Source organism: Pseudopodoces humilis, chromosome 8, assembly GCF_049639895.1.
Source record: "Pseudopodoces humilis isolate 2021_Gansu_Grassland_sample_001 chromosome 8, ASM4963989v1, whole genome shotgun sequence".
Classification (NCBI taxonomy): Eukaryota; Metazoa; Chordata; class Aves; order Passeriformes; family Paridae; genus Pseudopodoces; species Pseudopodoces humilis.
The window spans coordinates 12996913-13010965 of record NC_142207.1 but is presented as its reverse complement, the minus strand read 5'-3'; the positions used below and the strand labels follow the sequence as shown (position 1 = coordinate 13010965).

At 38.3% G+C, this 14053-nt stretch overlaps 1 protein-coding gene and 1 pseudogene across 3 annotated transcripts in view; one reads left to right on the top strand and one right to left on the bottom strand.

Annotated features, from left to right (window-relative positions):
• The window catches only part of CNTNAP5 (contactin associated protein family member 5), a 275673-nt gene that overhangs the window by 219138 nt on the left and 42482 nt on the right, over positions 1–14053 (bottom strand). The gene's annotated exons all lie outside the window — the stretch shown is intronic.
• The window catches only part of LOC148183840 (uncharacterized), a 49589-nt pseudogene continuing 42056 nt past the window's right edge, over positions 6521–14053 (top strand).

Sequence of the window (14053 nt, the reverse complement as noted above, 5' to 3'; positions counted from 1 at the left end):
TATGATGATAACATCTCTAAATTTGTGTTTATGTGATAATGCAGAGCATTAAAGAGATGATTGTGTGGAATTTGTCACGTTTTTGAGGAAGAATAAAGGAAGGGTGATAATTTTCTTTTCACCTGTATTATTTGTTTTCTTTCTTCTTGAAATAGAAACCAGTTCCAAACCAACAAGCTATATAGTTGCTTCTATTTAGGTGTTTATTTGTGTAGGTTTGTTCATTGGAAAGGCACATCTAAAACATGGAAAGATTCAGGGATATGATTAAATAATGGAGTGGGAGGGAGGCATATAATTAATTTTTTAACCTCAGGATGTTTCAGATTTAGTAAACAAGGAAAACTAACATGTCAGAATGTTAATTCTAAAGCATATCTTCTGTTACACTTATTATGAATCCTGGGTTACCCAAACAATGCTGAGGTTGGACCATGTTGCTAGAGACTACATAAGACATGCCACTGGCTTCTGCTGCTGTTGAAATTGCTCCTTTCATCTACATGATAATAAAGGGAATAATGAGGGAAAAGTATAGAAGCCCCTCCCAGCAGACCCATGAAGCTCCAGAATGACCTGACAACCAGTCCCTGTCACACACTCATCCCTGGAAGGTTAAGTGGATTTTGATGAAGCCATCAGCTTCAACTGCAAAGAGCTTGAGCCAATGCCAAATGAGGTCAAAGGGATTTTTTTTCCCCTCCATTAGCTTCAATGAGCTCTGAATAAAACCCAGTGGGCTCCAGTGTGCCTACTAATTGTTAAGGGAATTAGAATTCCAGTAAATCACTACAACTATGGTCACTTGAAACCAGAATGACAAAGGGAAATTACATGATCCCCTGCATCTCTCTGTGTGAACCACTAAATTCATGTTAAAAACATGATAATGTAGCAGAATTTAGGAATACCACCTCAGGCAATGAAAACCAAGACCTACTATACCAGGTTAATTCCTGTCCTCTTGAATGCTAGAGCAATAATGCCTCAAATTCAAGTGACTATTTATGTACCCACATCAAACCCTCTAACAAGCCTCTCCTACTCTCAAAGGTAACCTTTCTTTTCATAAAAAGATTTTGAAAAGTCACGTCTATTGGTACAAAGCAGACTGATTCAAAGGCCATGTGATTTATGAATAAAAAGTTTCAAGTGTGAAAGTTTTATAAAGATACATGTTTAGTGTATTATTACACATAATATATACTAGTATGTAACATATATATACACAACAAAGTATTTTTTTAAATAAAGCTAGGCCAATTTGTTAATCAAACTCACACCAGAGTGACACACAAGCTGTTGTCATTCGAATTTCATGCTGAACCATTCTTTAAACATTGGAGACCAACATGATGTTCTGCAGCCTTTTTTTAGCCATTACCTGGAGGATGTTTAAAGCATTGTGTCATTGTCCTGGCTAATGCTTAAGCACAATCAGAGCTGTGTAATTGCATTTCGGTGTCTTGCTTGCAGCAGTGTCTGCAGGACAGGCCCATGTCCGTGTGACATTCACGGACTCGCTCTGCAGCCGCTGTCCGAGCGCGGTGATGGCTGTGGGCTGCGCACAGCAAATCAAGCCAACTCTGGTTAAATGAACAGAAGCAAGCCCAAGCTTGTTTGCTATTCCAGCTGTAAAAAGCAGTCCTAAGTGCAGTGGGGACCACACAGGGTGGCACATGCAGACAGCAAGGGACCCCTTTGGAATGGTGCTTTATATGACATTAGGCATGGCTCCCCTTCCTCTGGCAGGGCACGTTACTTTATCCCCATGCTGCAGAGATGGAAATGAGGCAGGAGAAAAGGTCACACAGAAATCCCGTTGGTTAAGAGGGAACTGAGCAGCCTTCCAGAGTCCCTCAACACTGAGGAGCTTTGCTCCCATTACTCTTTTTTCTTGTTCTCATAGAACAACAAGTCATTTGAAACTCAACAAATGCATGAAAATTGCCAGAATTGAGTCAGGGAAAAGGATGGGTAAACTAAAGGAGCAAATTAAGAATACAGGCAATTAGGAGAGTTGAATAGGACAAATACAATGAAAAGAGGACAAGCATGGACAGTTACAGCCTTCCATTTTTTAAAAGAGCTCAGATCTGTTAGGATGGTGTTTGAGTAAAGAAAAATGGAGTATTATGAGGATTGGTAGAGTGGAAGCTAATTTAGGTATATGTCTGGAGCTTAGGTTGATTAGGTCATTCACAGCCTGAAGCTTTCTGGCCATAATAAAGCCTATTCCAAACCATCCCTGCTGTGTCTCACTTCTGTTTATTTGACTAGTTCTGTTCAAGGTCCAGATTTGGCAGAGATTCTGTTTCCCCCAAAGTGCATTTCATTTTCAACCATCTGCTGAAGACTCCAAGCCCCTTCTCTGAAATTTGAAAGATTTAATGACAATTAGCACGAAAATACTCTTTTTAATTTTATTAACAGATTGTAGAATCAAGAAAATTCACAGGGGAAAAATGTATTAAATAGCATTGCCTTTCCCCATCACTAGACCTGCCTACCAAGTGCTATGTACAAGGCACATGTGGGTAGCTGCAAAGCACTTTGAATGCAGAGCTACAACATTAATCCTGTAAGAATAATCACAACAGCCAACTTGTGCTATCATATAGCTTTACTGACTCCAGCAAGACCTTGTAGAGATGCACTAAGCCATATGCAAGTCATATTCAACAGAATCATGTTATTTGGTTTCAAGTCCCCTACCTCTGGCCCAATCTGCCAGCTCCCTGCCTCCTCCCCAAGTACCACATTCAGTAAATGTTAGAGGAAAGCATGTTCTCACACTGCTGGTCTGAGAAGTTCTAGAGAATAAGATTTTAACCTGGAGAGCTTCATCCCTGCATGATACATGCACTATAGGGGACAACTTCTGTATTTTAAATATTTTTAATTTTTTAAAAATCAAAACCACTTAAGTTTCCTAAGAGATAAATATACTCATGACATTTCTATATGAATCAAAGGCTTTCATTTCTTGGAAACTGCATTTTTAAAAAATACTCACTGTCACTGCAGAGACTCTCAGCTTCATAGTAATTCATGTCACTGGCAACCTTTAGAAACTTGACTTACACTGTTAATGTAGTAAACAAGGCAGACATGTAATTACGCCCTGAAAATAAAATCTTTTGGAGGCTTCAACAGCATCTCAAACGTTAACTGAATTAGTTCCACCTGTCAAGTGGTCAGATGGGCATTCTTGAGACATACCTACTTGAGAGTATATGTCCAACTATTTGTATTTCTTGCAAAGGAGAAATTATCTCCTTTGGCACACTATGAAGCCAAAATACTTAATTTTCTTTCCAGTTAGGAGAGACATCAGGTCTTTCACTCTGCAAGCTTGTACCCAACCCTGCCTTACAGCCTCAATGGAAAAGTACAGCCACAGTTCATGGCCAGATGTATTTATGACTCAGACTGTCCTCCGTATGCCCAAGGCACTGATTCTGCACAGGACCATCCAGATCAGTGCAACTGGAGTCTGCTCTCAGAAACAACTTCTCCATAAAAATCATACAGACCCACACTATTCAGCCAGAGCTGGAGCAAAAGCAGCTTTTTGGAAAACTTGGCATACAAAAATGATCTAGAATATTTTGGGAGTTCTACTTATTTTCCAGCCCTCTGAGTTATGTAATCTGAAAGCCTGACGTTTCAATGGGCTAAGGACACAAGTTAGAAGGTGAGTAGCCTGTGTTCAAACAAGATACATTTTTACTGCATTCTTACTGCAAGCACAGCTTAGTATTTTTGGAAGTGCAGAGGGAGAAAGTTGGGTTTTGGAGCTAATGGGAAAGCAACAGCTAATAAGTCAAGGCACTGCAGCATGAAAACATGACTGATGCAAAATTAGCTTCTGTATTTCCATGCCAACCAGAGTGTGCTTACTCATTCATAATCAAGTTTTTTCACACCTTATGTAGTCAAAATGGATTTCTGGCAACTTTTACTATCATAATACTTTGCTTAATAGCAGAGACCCTACTAAGAAAAAGTGCCTTTTGATCACACAGACAGGGACTAGGTCTCCAAGTCCTGCTTTCACATTTTATATCATTATTCAACCCCTAGCAAACAGCTTTGGTTTTAATTTCTTCTATTAACCAAGTAGCATTGCATAGTTCAACAAATATCCCATAAAAATATAGGCCATTTGTACAAGAGGTAAAGTTTTATAATTTTAGAACTTGTTTTATTTTGAAAACTAGTTTGTTTCCAATCCTGCTAACCATTCTTTCTTAATACATTCCACAACTTCTGTACATGCAATATCAGTCACATTAATTTTAAGCAAACTCAAATACTGTTATACTTTCATATCAACTTGGCATGTGAAATAAGGTGTAGCTGTATCTCTATAATTCAACAGACTGGGTATTGAAAGAGCTTCAATCAACAACTAAGATAGAAAAGTACTGCAGTACACTAGAAGTATCCAACCCTTGTTTGAACAAGCATCAGTATATGTACCTGCATTCCCCTCTTGGGGGAAGAGACCTGAATAATGCATAATTAAATCCCATGGATATTCTAGAAGGAATTTTCACTTGAATACCTTATTTTAAACAAATATCTCCATTGAATTTTTTTTCTTACTTTCTCATTTTAAAACTTTACACTGGAAGTCTGAATTATTATTTTCACCCAGCTGTGTGATGGACCTGCCATTTACATGTTTGACATAAGGGAATGTTATTTTTCTCATTTCATCATCTGGCTCAAACAAACTACAGACTGGGATCCATTTTCAACTTAGACCTATAAAAACCTGGTATTCTAAAAGCAAAGTTTTATTTTTAAACATGACAAGCATGTGGGGGTTTTTTTGTGAAACTTACCAACCAATATCATTTGCATTGTTCTTAAAGGTTGTCCAGGACTGGGCCATGTTTTACTAAATTCTTATTACTTCTTATCTTTTATACTTGAAGGTGATTGTTTCTGTTCCAGATGATAACTGTCTTCACCCCTTTTTTTGCAATAAACCACAGGTCCCTCCAACCTCTGGAACACGAAAGGTCTTTTACATCCTGTTATCCTGAAGCACTCTGCAGTCCAGCCACACCTCAGCTTGCTCTCTAATGAGAGATGACATGCTCAGTCTTATCCAATAGCTCCCTTCTCCAGTTTTCCCAAAGGACCTGGGAACAGCTGGTTTCACAGTGGAAGCTTATGAGACAACACAAAGAATGGCCCACCACTACTGCTTCTGGCTCATCCTTTTCCCCATCCTTGCAAAGCAGCAGTGGAAGCCCTTGCACCGTGCACCACAGCAAAGTACCTTTGTTGCCCACCTGTGCTGCCACTGGGATGGAAAAAGCCCTGACATTGCCCCTTCCAGGACCTACAGTTGTGCTTTTACAACGAGACACTGCAGTTCAGAGGGAGTGCATGTCTCTCCATGACAATGTGCTCCGAGCCAGAGCTCATCTGCTGTATCTTTAAGTCCTCCTCTGTATCACACCTTCATTTTTGCTAGACTTGCTGCTAAAAACTGAACCATCACATAACACTCAAAGTCAATTTGCCTTAAGGCCATTTTTTTATGATTTTGCAGGTGATTTCATCAATAGCAAAGGAAGGTCTTATTTGCCAAACTAGATGTACCAAATACTGTCACCGACTTTTTAGATCCAGACATTCCACTACAGGCTTTGCTTCATTACCAACTCCAAAAGACACAAACAAAAATCCCAGAGGATTCATTTATACTTGGGATTATTCACAACAGGCTATTAATTGTGCATGGCATGGAAAGAAACTCTTACCTAATGGATCTTTACAGTCTTGCTCTCTATCTAGATCTATGGATTTCTGAGGATTGAAGGGACTGTTAGTTTGTTTAACCTTCAGAATAACTCAGGCCCTACAACTCTGCATAGCTATTCTTACAACAAACACAACACACTGTTGTTGTATAAAGTACTGGAAAACTGATTTGAGGTTTGGGTTGGTTTTATTTTAAGTTTTGTTTTTTTTTTTAGATTGATTATTTGTCATTTTTTACTTGCCTGCTCGTTTTGTTTTTTTTATTTTTTAAATGAGCATAGGTGGATTTCTTTGAGAAGAGCAAGTAACAACAAAAAAAAAGATATAAGGAAGAATTTGTAGTATTTTTTTAAATGCATTAGGAACTACTTTTTTTTTTTAATGTGCATGAGGTACTATTTTATTTTTTTTTAATGTGCAACCTTGTGCTTCCTTCCTGCACTGTGAATTACTGTAATCCAACCATTATTTTCATTTCTGCACATTTGCAGGGTCAGCACTGACTATATCTAGCTCCCCTAAAGGCAATTCTGAAAATGTTCCTTCCTGTACTTTTCCTGCATAAGAACCTTAACAAAGGTGTTATTTAAAGATCCCCCCAAGACTCTGAACAGCAGTGCTACATAAATGCACATAATTAAAGCTTTGCTGATAAAATGGGAGAAAAAAAAAAAGCTGAAAAGGGGCTTATGTTCATAATTCAGCCCCTTAAATTAAAAAGAAAATACACATCTCTATGAACCTCATTCCACCTCCTTCATTCAATCCGTATCAGTCAAGATCTCCGAACATCGACACGCCTGTGTCGCACTGCCGACTCTGGACAACTGCTCTTAAACAACCAGGAAAAGAGGACGTAAAGAGATGGATTAAGTTAAGTATTTTCAATATTAAAATTAAGCTATTATATTTGGTGGCTATTTTATGGAGGGAGAAAATGCAGACAAAAAACATTGTGGTGCTGCTGAAAGCAGCTGAAACCATCGGTGAGCCACGTCAATTCTCCCCTAGCAAAGCCAGCAAGGTCTACTCCTAAATATCTTGCAGCTCTGGAAGGAGGAGGTCTGGAACCAAGCCTGGAGAGTGCTGCTATCTGCCAGCATCAGTAGAAAGGCAAGTAAAGAGTGAAACGGGGAGAAAAGAACTTGAGTTGAAGGATGTGTTTTTTAAAAGATGAATGACCTGAGACCTGGGACACTCTGCTCTAACACCACACCAGGATAGAGTTTTTTCAGAGTATTACCACATAATTAACCCAGAGAACCCACTGGTTCTCTGCAAGCCTCACAGACCAGACAACAAGCAATAAAAGAGTGATTTGGGCAGAGGAACAGCTGTCAACAAAGCAACCTGCTTCCTTCAGAAACTCTTCATGAAGCCCAGAAAAATTATCAAAAAACTGCAGAAGTGGAGACCAGAGTCAGCACTCAGCACGACATGTATCAGAATGAACTTTAGAAAATTTTATGATCAATAAAAAGGTCACATAACTGTACAACTGCAACAATATCTAGATTATTGCCCCCACTTCCAAAGAAGTCATAAAAAGATAAAAGGAAACACCCAACACATTTAAAAAAAAACAAACAAAAACAACAAACAAAACCCCCACATTTTCTCCACGTGTGAAATGAATAAATCATCTGCATCTCTGAAGCAGTAGTTTTTCCTTCAACTCCTCATCTCACTATTCTGAGGAATATGACTCATAAAGTAAATTTAATAAGCAAATTAGGAAGAAACAGCATCTGACTATTTTGAGAACAAAAGACTTTAAAAATGAAAAGGAAAAAAAAATGCCCACTAACAGAAACAAGAAACACACACATTTTAGAATATTTAAAACAACTGAAAAGTCTGGTTTTCCCTTTGAGCCAATATCATCAAGATGCAAACACTATTCACCTAACAAAGCAAAAGGCTACAAACATATCCAAGAAATACTCTAGGTCATTTTTCTTTCCTATTTCTTTCTTTTTGCCTGTATCCAATAGAGACATGATGCTCCTTCACACAGAAATAGCAAGATGTAGCAGAAGGTATATTTTTTTTTTTTCATTTTAGTGCCTTTCACAGAGAAGAGAAAGTACTTAAAAAAAAATAAATTTAAAAAAAGCATAGCCCAGGAACTCATTAATAATTAGACATATCCTCTTAACTTTGTATCTGCCAAAATGCAAGTCCTCATCATAATTTTTTTTTCACACACCTAACTTCTGGACTTTTGAACTCAAACACTCACAAATGCAACCATCCACTTTCTCTTAGCACAAAATCAATCATCTGTCACTCCCAGCAAATTGCACATAGCCCCAAGAGTTATACAAGCCCTGTAAAATGCCTATAGAACCCACATGTTTCTACCTCCAATTTTAAATGAAAATAGCTTAAAGGGGTAGAAGGATATCATGGCACCTATTTCCACCACTGCCCTCCCCCACCAAGAATCCTTCAGGTATTTTTAACTCCTCTGCTATCTCAGTGGCTGGGTTTTGAAGACAAGTGCCATGCAGAGTCTTTAACACGGAATACTGCAAAAACTGTTCCTGGTGAAAACAAACAGAAACCAGTACAATGATCAAGATGTTATGAAGGATAAATTAAAACAGAAGATACGTCCCATCCTAGAAGATTCTTGCCTGTAGAGCTACAGTCAAAATTCTGTACATTACTACTAGCAATAAACTCTTGGGGCGATTTTATAGCAATGTCTTTTCTTTCAGCCAATATAGTTCAACACAGCTTAGCACAGGGAAGAAAGTAACTGGTTTTACTGTATCAGTTTATATCTTAATGTTGCACATTGAATTTAAGGATTTTTTTTTAATGCTACCAAATAGGAAGCGATAACAATCCCAAAAGAACATTCAGAAGCAACAACTGACTGCATGCTTGGCCAAAATGCCTCTGGGTTTGTTTCATTTGAAGGGTTTCTCTTCCTTTTTTGATAGGAATAAGCATTCTGGGTGCTTGAATGAAAAGAAGGATAAAGTTTTCAAAAGGTACTTTGCAGTCAGAGGTTACCGATATACAACCTAAGCAGAGGGCACAGCGGTACCAAGTCTTTTGGCCAAATGATCACACAGTATTGTAACAGAAATATTATCTGGAGGTTGGTGTATGTGTGAAACACTAAAAAACAGCACAAAGCAAAAGAAAAAAGCCTACATTGATAGTGCAGGACCCTGTTCCCAGGACAGAAAAAGAAACAGAAGAAATACAAACATTGTTCTTCTGTCACAAGCACGAAGCCACAACAGCAAGAAGGTTGCAGCATATCATATACACTCCACTCCCTTCCTGTTAAACGAGATGAAGGCAGAACTCCTCCATATTCAAAATTAGTCAAAAACCAGAAAATAGGCAACAATACAGATAAAGGTTTATGGATGTTGTAGTGAACACGATTTGGAGACAAAGGGCAATACTGTAAGAGCTGAAGATTACAGAACAGCATAAGCACCTCTCCAGAAGTTTATCACCATTACCAAGAGGTACCCTCTCAGACATGATGAGGCATTATCAACTTGTGTCCTTTATTCTCAGCAACGCCACTTGGATGTGCTCAACTTGATGCTTGCAAATTCACAGATGGGAGAGAATGAAATCTATGATTGCAGAGTATAAACACTTAAAAAATCGACTTGCTGAAACGTTTCATAAGTATCACCTTCCCCTTTCGTAAGATCTTACTTTGATTGTTATTACACTACTTTCCCTAGATGTTTAGGACTTAAAGACACTGACTGGAGGCCCTCTAAGTGCTAGGCAGAGCAATTAGCTCTCAGGGGAAGAGGCAGGAGAGTTTTAAGATCCTGTATCTTCCTGGAGGACAGGCATATGGTTGGCTTGTATATTAAAAACAAATATCAGCTCCGTAAAGAGCTTTCCCTCCTGCAGAAATCAGGTTTTTTCTTAGAATAAGCCTCAACTGAAGGCAAATAAGACCCATTTTCATGTGCTTTGTATCAGTGGCTCAAAACCAGGCATATTATTGCTACTTCATTGTGATTATCAATTCAAGCAGGGATGATGCATAGTACACAGTAAAACACAACACAGTCCTGCCTACACAGAGTACATCATACTTACAGTATGATAGGAAAAACTGGTAATAATTGTAGAGATGTCAGGCCCAGTTTTTATATTTACATTTGGGTAGGCTCAGGGAAAGCAACGCCTCAGGGAATGTGAACAAAATGCAGATCATTCAGGTTCATCCCAAGAGTGTTTCAAGCAATGCTGGAAATAGAAGCTCTACAGCTGCTACTATTAGGAAACCAAGAAGGTGTTGAAGTGCCAATGAATATCGCTCTTGAGGGGAAAATACACTTCTTTTTCCACCTGTGAAACTTTTTCAGTTCCTTGAGGCTGAGTGCTGTGCCCTGAAGGACATGACTCGTGTGCAAGGACAAGCTCAGGAGATGAACTCCAAGGAAAAGCCATGCATTAGTAACCAGTGCTCGTCACTGCACTCGGTCACTCAGCAAACACATCCTGCTACCTTCCAGCTTACTGGGGACTTCCAGTGAGCTCTCACTGCAAGCATTACTGCCTACAACCGGGCCCATGTATCCTGCCCATATCTTTCTGATTTACTCCTATAAGAGAAGCCTCAAAAGGTGTGAATTTGCCTTCATTTCCCTAAAACTAAGCATGGGAAAATCTACATCCTTGCTTATGTTTTCTTTCATTTGAAGGTCAGTTTATTGCTTTGGTAATATTTAATTTTAAACTGAAATATGATAGAAAAAATTCCTGTGCAGTGCTAAATGTGAGGGGGTGAGGGAAGAGAAAAAACACTCTTAGAATATATGAAAGAGTATTTTTCTTGGGCTTTGCTACCTCCTCTCATTACTATTTTCTACCCACTTTTAGTAACAGAGGTGTTCCAAAAGGCAGTTACCCCAGTTAATATTTTTTCTGAAACACTTTATTCTCCAAATCACATGACTGGGAGATAATCTCATCAGAAGCAGAATTTTTACTGTGGTCTGATATTGAAGAGACCACATTTATGTCTGAAAATTCTTCTACAGTACTGTGCACCATATCTCTTTTTCTTGCAATAGCTCTTCTTTCAGGAAAGAGCAAGACCTATTGGTCCCAAAATATCTTTGGAGAAAATTGTGGTATGCTTTTTGTTTGGTCACTGCTTTAATTTATTCTGGCATTGAATAGGAGAACTGAAAACCCAGTTTCCTCACCGAAAAAACTTCACTGAAGCAACAGATAGAACAGTTTATCTTCATCAAACTCACCTATACACCCAAATCACTTTGTCATAATGAAGGCTGCCTTTGCTGATTTACCTCTGCACACCAGCTATTACCTATATCTATAAAAGAGCTGCTTCTCAACAGTATTTAAAGTTACTGCACATGCAGGAAATTGTTCCCTCTCTAACTTATGCTAGCTTAAAATGTATTTGCTACCACAGATATTTCTGCTAAAAATAACACGGGTCTCAATTATTTTAAAGCTTATTTTAGCTTAAGACAAAACTGAGCTCAGAGTTAAGGAGATGAAAGAAAAAAAAAAGAAGGAAAACAGAAAACAATTGATTTAGATTTGTACACTGGTATAATTACATTATTTCATATCTTTTTAAAAAGAGTATCGCTGCACAAACCAAAACCCCTCTTCAGGTCTGAGCAGGAATTAGATGCACTACATCACTGTCAACACAGCAGTGAATATTTTCACAGTGAACACTGAGTGGCGAAGTGGAGCTTCCCACAGATAATGAGAGCAATCAGAGCACTCGGGGACTGCAGGCAGGCAGCGAGTTCACTGCAGAGCACTTCCAGGCAATTCGCTGCTAGAGAGAGTAAGTAAACTCAGAAACACGTTTAGAGCTATTAAAGGTGCAATAATCAACAGCTACTGCATTTTTTTTTTTTTAATAAACAAAAAGGACCGATGTCCCAGAAGGGCCAGGATAAATGTTTGTGAAATGCTGGCTGAACGCTCCAGGATCTGAAGTCCTTCATGACACAGCCCCAGGATCCTTGGCTACAGAGGGGCTCCAAGTCACTCCTCTCAGCAGATAAAAATCAAAGCTTGGGCAATGAAGTCTGTAGGGTGAATGATACAAAGGATCATTATCTTCAGGAATTCTTGTACAGGACCACTCATTTTCACTCATGTTGGAAAACATGAAATGAATACAGCAGAGAATAGAAAAGAAAGGCAGTCTCAACCCTCACCTTTGCCCAGGAGATCTTGCAGTTGTCTCAAGAAGCAGCAAGACAGTTTGTAACAGGGAGTGCTTTGTGGGAGGGTTAAAGGTTACATAAATTCACCTGCTATGTGCTGAGAGAGGCTTCCCATCAAGATGAGTGAGCACAGGGTTTTTGAGAAGGGTGGCCTCCCTGTATGTGCCAGTCAGCAAAGGATTTCCCCAGCTCAGAGTGTGTAAAGGTAACTTCTATTCTCAGCTCCACATTCACCACTGAACAGCCTCTGAAGCCATCACCGCTTCTCTGAAAAAATCTGAAGTAACATCATATTATACTAGCTTTTGCTTGTGCACATCAACACCGGGAAAATCCAAGTTTTAAGGACTTAGTCCTGAAAACACTTTAGTGTCTTCACTACCCTGGAGATCTTTTCATCCAGCTTTTGGGCAAAGGAACTGCAGAGATGTCTTAATTAACTCCTCAGGGGCTTCCCAGGGTGAAGATGGGATACAGACTACTGTCAGCTCTGAATTTTCCCTCTTTTCAGTCTCCTGTGTACAAATCATTAAGTTATGAATTGGTTTAAAGGCACAGTTTGGATAAAAGAAAGAAGAGTATTATTAGTTATCATAATTGATTACATGAGCTTTAAAGATAGCTTTGGCTACAAGAAATTTAATTTTGTTTTTACATCACTTTTCTTTTCTACTTAATTGCTGCAGAAGACATTTTCATCCAAACAGCTGAAAGCATGTGTTCTTTAAAATCACAGTAGGAACAACAACAAAAAGATTACATTTTTATTTCTCTGCCAAGATCTACCTGACCTGGATGAAGATCTTAAAATGAATATTCTAAAATATGCATGTCTGTAGGGAGGAAAGATGAACACATTCAGTCTGAGGTAAAGTACCAGCTGCTGAAATCTAAAAATCAAATTTATCATAGATGCACTAAAGTTCTGTTAATCCTCCAAAAGCCATGAAGGTTTTAGGAGGGTTTTAGTGAAAGGAAATTGAAGCACTCCTGCCTCCGGACAAATTAGGACAGAAAATCTTCTCCTATGCCTAGTTGGTCTTAGATTATTAGATTCAAAATGGTATCTATCTCAACTTCTACTGTCACTCACTACCAAGGTCTCCAGAAGGTGGTGATTCAAAATGCTTTATCATTTTTGCAAGTATTATAAGCACACCTGAAAGTCAACAGATTTTATATTTTCATATGAGTCAAAATCTCTTCCAAATTTACATGCATGATACTGATTTATAATAATCTTTTAAGTGAGGACTAATAAATGTGTGACATTCATCAACAGAAACATGGCTGCACTTTCTTCCAGACTGCAATTCACCTCTGCAGTGACAAATATGACTTGAGGCTTTTAATTTCTTCTGTTTACATTAAGTTATGCAAAGGTAAACAAATTAGACATCTGCAGCTTCTAGTCTTAGCTCACACTGCAGATAGAAGACATTCTGTCATGGTATTGTACAAGACTTGTATTATATTGTATTTCCAGTTTCAACCAGGGCCTTGAATCATCCAAGCTGAATGAAGCTAGAAATAGCAAGAATATACAGTAAAGTAAATATTTAATTCTTTTGAATGTGTTTTTTATCTAATTTTAAATGATAATGCTGTTCTTCCTAATAATAATGTGAATCCCATGCAAAATATCAATATATTTCCACATCTCTTTCAAAGACAAGCTGTGTTGCTGGGAACCCAGCCTGGCATATTTTTATTCTCATGCCAATTACTTCAGCCAAAAGACTTACTTGACATATTTAGGAAGGATTTATTTTTATTTAATGTTCAGCAAGCAAATAAGGACAAGTCTTGAACAATGAATGAGATAGTAGAGGATACTGCAGAAACGTTGTCAATTTCTGCACAATGTTTCAAGCCAATAGTACTGAACTTATCACTTTTTTTCTTATTTTTCTACAAAATTTCCTTAAGGTATAATACTAGTAAATGGGAGTTAAGATCACCTTTCTACATTCCTAGAACTGTCTGGAAATTTTCTGTCATGATTTCCTGCTTACCAAAGCCAGTTTCTACAGACTCATGTTCCATGGAGT